This window comes from Protopterus annectens, chromosome 2.part1, assembly GCF_019279795.1.
Source record: "Protopterus annectens isolate FY-2018-M chromosome 2.part1, PAN1.0, whole genome shotgun sequence".
NCBI lineage: Eukaryota > Metazoa > Chordata > Ceratodontiformes > Protopteridae > Protopterus > Protopterus annectens.
The window spans coordinates 1,990,046,835-1,990,054,334 of record NC_056729.1 but is presented as its reverse complement, the minus strand read 5'-3'; positions in this window follow the sequence as shown (position 1 = coordinate 1,990,054,334).

The following is a 7,500-nucleotide window of genomic DNA, read 5'->3' as shown; positions in this document are numbered from 1 at the left end:
GCAGTCTATGAAATGTTGAGCATGCCATTCAGATCTAAGTGGATATTTTTCCTACAGATTACTAACACCAAATAAAATCAGTTAAAATTACTGTTCAGTAATCTTAATGTTCACTGACGTATATGGATGCAATAAGAACAAAAGTATTTTCTTCCGGAGCTACACCAGTCCAGCATAGAAGCTTAAAAAGATATTTTAATAATAATTTTGGGTTTGTATCCCATTCATTGTAGAGCACTGCTAAATAGAGGACAAAGGCTGTAAGCTCATAAAAAGTTTCAACATGGACTCCTCGGTTTGATTATTTTATTCTCCACTTGCATATTGTGAGAGTGCAAGAACATTACTTAGTCATATCATTTCTCCAAGTCTGTCCTTAAAAAGGCGATGGTCTTTGAAACCTAACACGGAAGTCTAATTTTCCCTTAGCTCCTGCAAAAGACGGACTCTTTTAAGTGATTATACTAATTAAGGGCATCTTTAGAGCCAATAAGCTTGAAGGATAGAATGAGACAACGGGAAAAGAATCATGCCAGAGCAAAATGGAATCATGAGGTAACAGAGGGATAATTAAAAAAAAATGATTTGCACTATGCTGGTGTCTATTAGTGAAAAACATCACTGACCTACAAAGATAGCTTGCAAATATGGTATGAAGAGCAAAATGGGGACACCTTTAAAAAAAAGTGAATGTTCTCCAGGGTTAGGTACTACTAGGAATACATACCATGGCAGGGAGGCATGAGCGTAGAGGAGTTAAGTCGGCTTAGTGCGTTTGGTGGAAGCCAGTGAAGGTACCTGCCCTTGGTAGCTAAAGGATCTTCACAAACAGAAAGGTAGATGTAAAAAAGCAAGGTTACTAAAGAAGTAGACAACCAAGGTGCTCATAATAGTAGAAAGTAGCTTCTCAGTGATGAGAAATTTGTTTAATGACTCGTTAAAAAAATTGTCATTCCTTTTATGCTAGCTCTCATAGGTTTTAGAGCTCTCTTAAAAGTGTTGGAATGACAACCATTGCTGAAAATACTATCCATTATATTACAGTAATGAAAGTCTGTATGAACTATGGATGCAGCATGAAAAGGGTTTTACTACTAGTTCTTACTTGAATAACTTTGTGATAATTTAATCCTAACTATATCTGTTGCTAGGCATTTAATCTTAGGGTTATAAATCCCTGCAACATATATCAGACCAGATTGTGCTGATTGTTGTCATCCATTCTCAAGCTTGAATAAGGTTAAATGCTTATATTGCAAAACTTTTGGAATATTCAGTGGTCATACAATGGGTGCTGAGGCAGGGCACAGGGTAGGGTAAAGTTATAACTATTTATTTTTGTTTACATCTTGCGGCCACAGTAGTCAAGACAGAGATGATTGAAATGTTATATCTCTGCTATAACCCATTCTAATTAACCAAATGAGCAAATCTTGTACTATAAAAAACATATATATATATATATATATATATATATATATATATATATATAAATTATATGTAATATATATATGTATATATATATATATATATATATATATATATATGGTTTACCTATAAATAGTCGCACGATGTATGTGCGAACAACAAATTTTTGAAAACTAATAAGGACACACAACAGCGACGTACAACCCCATGAACACATAGTATCGAACTGACCTGCATAACAAATCCAGCACCATAATTCCCTACTGCTCTGGACCCAGGAACAAGTGCTACCATGGGTCCCGGGGGGGGGGGGTGCAGGTCCAGTATTTGGTTGGGTGGCATCGGATTTCGACGTGTCAACTGCCGACATTCAGAATAGCCAACATTTCATCCTGCAACATTATTTCTCGCTATTCTGAACATTCGACATGTTCGTGTTCGTTTTTGTCAAGGTAAACTATATATATATATATATATATATATATATATATATATATATATATATATATATATATATATATATATATATATATATATATATATATATATATATATATATATATATATATATATATATATATATATATATATATATATATATATATATATATATATATATATATATAGATATGCGTCCCCTTCAGATGGTCTAACTTTTAAAAAGCTTGATTTTCATATGGCCGAGACTATATGATCAAACTTTTAAAAGCTTGACCTGTCTGAATGGGGATCTCCATAGAGTGCGGAATGGGAATATTTCCCTTTACCACAATGTAGTGCGATCTCGGAGTTGGAATATTTAAATAGCGGGAGTGTGGGGTGCAGGAGGGCTTGCCCCCCTGCTAGCACTTTTTAGTTTTTTTTTTTATTTCTTTTTTTTTTCACATTTTCGAACATTCATATGTTCGATTATATGGTTTCGACCAGATGAAAGTCGAGCATTTGGATGTTCAATTATGTGAAGTAGACCCATATATATATACATATATATATATATATATATATATATATATATATATATATATCACAAGTGTAGTGGCAAGTGACAAGCAGTCTAAAGAGGGATGACAGAGGAGGTGGGTAAATGTGTGTCAGCAGGACAGCTGGAATGGGAAGACTATATACAGTACGAATAAAGGAATACAGGTAAGAGAAGGGAGGCTTTGCAGGTGGATTAACAACAGATAGTGCTGATAAGGACTGGAATCTCTTAAACAAATGAGAAGGGAATGTTTAAGTAGCAAACTTAATCACAAATGTGGAGGATATTTAATACTTTAAAGTGATGAGGAGGTTAAGTCAGTTTTATGATTAGTCATAGTATAAATGTTTTGGGTACACAATTTAAGACACTTGTGATGTTGTGGAGGGGGTTGATAGGATTTGAGGAAAAGAAATTTTATAAAAGATGAAGGGAAAAGAGCTGCAATTAGTGTTCTTGAGAGGAGGATGATTGAAGTATCATGCTAAAATCAAACACTACACACCTTGTGCACAATGTTTGACTTCAGAAGCTGAATGTAGATCTGTCTGTCATAGTATATATCAACAACCAATTTGGATAGATCTGGTGAGACAGGAAGTGGGGAAATATATGGAAAGTGGGGCTTATTTTTCTGTCTTGGATTGAGGGAGGGCTCCTTCACCCAATAAACAGAGAAAGAATCTTGAAAAAGACAGGGAGTGAGATGGTGATGTTGGATTCCTCTTGGAGGTCAAATTGTAGAAAACAGAAATAATTAAAATGGGAGGTAACTATTATAATGCAGGGGGGTCTAGCTCAGTTAAAGAAATACAGAAAGGAAGTGTTCTGGTCATAACCAAAAAGTGATGGCTGGCCGTTAGCAGTGAAGATTAATTTTGGTTGTCAGCAGGCTGCTTCATGTGCATAAGGGGCTTGATTCTTTCCACCTCCATTTGACTACTGTGTGACTATCAAGTTTCTTAATGATATAGTATACCTGGGTAGCCCCTGAAAAGGCACACTTGTATCCAGTGGGCTTAGTTGGTTAATAAACTGCTGTGATGGCTTAGTGGTTAACTACTGTGACTATAGTGTACATGGTCCTGGTTTCAAGACCTGCAAAGGCTGTTTAATACCTATGAACCTATATAATTTTCTTGGGTGGCGAAAGCCAGGGTACCTTTTTGGCTAGGCTTATATAGGCCCTAGGGCTAATAGCCTAGCAACTACCTATGAATCTATGAACCTATGAACATCTAAAATAAAATGTGCCCAAGAAGGATAATTATGTTAGAAACAGAGAGGACAAGAGGACAACTTGGAGTTATATATGCAAACTATTTGGACAATTTCAGCATCTTTGTTGAAATATTTTATAGTATGAATGGAATACTAAGCTGTATTTGAAGAAGCAGTGTCACAGGACTTCAGCATAATGATAGATTATGGATTAGATTGAATATACAACTGGTGAGAACTGCACAGGCAGTCAAGGCTCTTATTCTTTAAATGGGAAAGAGAAGAGGGTTTGGTAGATGTTTGGAAGAGATAATTTCCTCAGTTAGAATCTTATGTCTTCACCAGAAATGACAGAGGTCAAAGAATTAGGCTTGACACATTTATGGTAAAAGGATCTGGACTACTAGATGTAATATCTTCAGATACTGGAGAAAGAAGTCTATAAAAAATGGTATACATAGTAGAATTGATATTAAAGAGAATACATGACTGATGAAGGAACATGGTGGACACACAAAAGGTGACTATGGTGAGGTGAAGGAAGTACTAACTCCCTTTCCCAACATTTCCTAGAATTTATAAACTCAAATGCCCTGGATCAACTGGTCAATACCCTCACCAGAGGTGACAACATATTGGATCTGCTCATCACCAACATGGGCAACCGGTGTTCCACACCAGAGGTCAACCCCTCGCTGGTTAGATCTGACCATAAACTAATCACTCTGGATATCCACATTCTGCCTCCACCCCCAGTCAAAGAAACCACTATGAAAAACTTTTCAAAAGCAAACTTCACGTTACTTAAGACTGAGGTGGAAAGTTTCAAAGCCCCCATGCCAAAGGATAACACTGTCCAAGCTGCAAAATCCTTTACTAATGCACTCTACAGGCACCTACAAGAATGCATGAATCATGCTATCCCAAGTAAAACAAAGACTCACTCCTCCAAGAAAAGGAAACCAGTCTGGTGGACCCCAGCCATAAACAATCTATACAATAGAAGGAGGGAACTAGTACAGAAAAGAGTAAAATCTCAACAAGGGAAGACATCCCTGATCAGTATCAGCAAGAAACTACGATCCCTCATAAAATCATACAAGGCTAGCTTCGAAAGAAAAATTTCCAAGGACTCCAAAGATAACTACAAGGCATTCTTTAGCTATGTTAAGAATCTAAGTGGTAATTTTCAGATCTGCTCAGAGTTAGTGTAGAATGGCACATAATACACTGAACCGACCAATATCGCCAACATCCTGGCAGACAGGTTCAGTGCAAACTTCACCCCCCTCTCACCCCCAAAAGGGCCCACAACCATACCAGAAGAATATAGTGCCCCTGAAATCACAGACACTCAGGTTAAAACAGCCCTCTCCAAAGCCAAAAACACAGCATCAATGGGACTGGACGGTGTCCCAGGCAGCGTCCTACACGAGCTCAAAGATGAACTAACCCCTGCACCTAAACACACAGTTCAAAGTCAGCCTCTCCACAGTCTACGTGCCCATAGAGTGGTCCACAGCAATGGTTATTCCGTTTCACAAAGGTGGAGCCACAACAGACCCCAGGAACTATTGCCCTATAAGCCTGACTAGCTTGGTCTGCAAGGCTATGGAGCGCATCATCATGGATCTTATAAACAGAGACATTGGGAACCTCCAAACACTGGACCCTACCAAGTTTGGCTTTGTTAAGGGCAGAGCATGCCTCCTAAACCTGGTGGACTTCTTTGAGACAGTTACCAAGGCTATAGATGAGGGAAAGTTGGTCCACACAGCCTACCTAGACCTCGCAAAGGCCTTCAACACCATTCCCCTGTCAGGTATTATAGACAAGCTCACTAGCCTGAACATAAAACCCTACGTCACGAGATGGGTTGCCAACTGGCTCACAGACAGAACCCACATGGTAAGAGTTGCGGGAGCTAGGTCTGACTCTAAACCGGTTACAAGTGACATTCCCCAGGGCTCAGTCCTAGGATCCCTCCTGTTTGGCATATACTTCTCAGAGGTACAGGCAAGCACAAAAGGACTATGGCTGACCAAGTTCGCAGACAACTGCAAACTAAGGGCTATAATTGACTCGCCGGTGGATACAGACATCCTCCAAAAGGGTCTCACTGAGACAGATACCCAGTGTCAAAATCATGGCCTCAGGCTAAATGCCAAAAAGTGCATAGTCATCCCCTTTGGAAAAAACAAAGTACCCACAAACTACCACATAGGTGGTAGTCCCCTAAATACAGAAGACGTAATAAGGGATCTGGGGACCCAAGTAGATAGTAACCTCTCCTTTGATAATCACATTGCCAAAGTAGTTAGAAATTCCTTCTATGTGGCCCACCTAATCACAAAAGGGTTTTCATCCAGATCAAAAGAGGTCAGTGTGCCCCTCTACACATCACTCATCAGACCCATCATAGAGTAGAACACCCCATTTGGGATGTACCTTACAAGACACCTGCAACAGCTGGAAAGACCACAGAAGTACCTCACCAAGAGGATCACTGGCCTCAAACAGATGCTCTATGCAGCTTGACTGAAGAAACTCCAGCTGTACTCGGTTGCATACCACCTACTCAGAGGTGATCTCTGCCTGACATACAAGGCCATGTCCAACCCAGAATTGATGGACATGCTCCACCTAAAGAAAACCTTATCCCCTCGAGCCACATGCTCTAGGGATCTAAACCTCACCACAACAATAAATAGGATGTACTAGAGGGATAGATTCCTGTCCCAGAGACTTCCCATGCTTTGAAACAAGATTCCAGTCTGCGTTCGGCAGAGTTCCCCGGTAACCCTCTTCAAGAGAAACCTTGACGAGTGGATGGGAAACAGAAAGTTTACACAAAGGGATCACTTCAGTGGCTCTGCTAGACAGAGGCACAGGGATTTAGACTAAGGAGGTGGCGGAAGCCAACACATTCCGGCTATGCTTATAAATGCCTTCGGGCAGATAGTCTATTACCTACCTATGAACCTATGAACCTATGAAGGAGTTAGAATTAATAATCAGATATCATCTTGCAATCCATGTAGCAATAGTCTGGAGTATAATAGTGTAAATGTGCATTAAAGGGAAGAGTAACAGAAAAAAAAAAAGGAATACTGAAAGTCAATAATGGGGAAAAAGGAATACTGAAAAGGAATGCAATTTGTGATACTGACAAAGCAGAAGCAACTGTTAAAGGAGTTAATGAAGGAGCAAGGAGGAAGTTGTGAAACAAAGAGAACAAGACAGGAAAAGAGGGTGTGCATATGCACTGCATACCTGGTGTAAGATATTTAAAACCTGTATGACAAAAGCAGCTGAATAAAATACATTAGTACTGAATTTAATGTATTAGGTGTGTTAAGTTTTTGATAATACAGTTTTCTCAAGATTTAAATGAGGTTTGAGGGACACACACTCCTAAAAATATTTATGTACTTGTTCATTTTTTAATTATTTGTTAAATGGGTAACTGGACTGGTTCCAAGGATCCTTTTCAGCCATGAACTGAGCCAAAATATCATGTACAAGAGATATAGCTACAGGCTATAGTTCATAGCTAAGACAAAAGACAAATGTGTAATAATACAGACCACCCTCCCAAACCCAGGAACCCCACTCAGGCTTTCTGAGAACACTGGAAAATATGAAGGTCTCTCCAAACACCATTATATTGGGCGACTTCAACTATCCAAACATAGACTGGGAGCATTACTCTAGCTCCAACACTCTAGCCCAAAGGTTCCTAGAATTTATAAACTCAAATGCTATGGAACAACTTGTTACCACTCCCACAAGAGGGGAAAACATACTGGACCTGATCATCACCAACATGGGGACTCTATGCTCCAGACCAGAAGTGTATCCCTCACTGG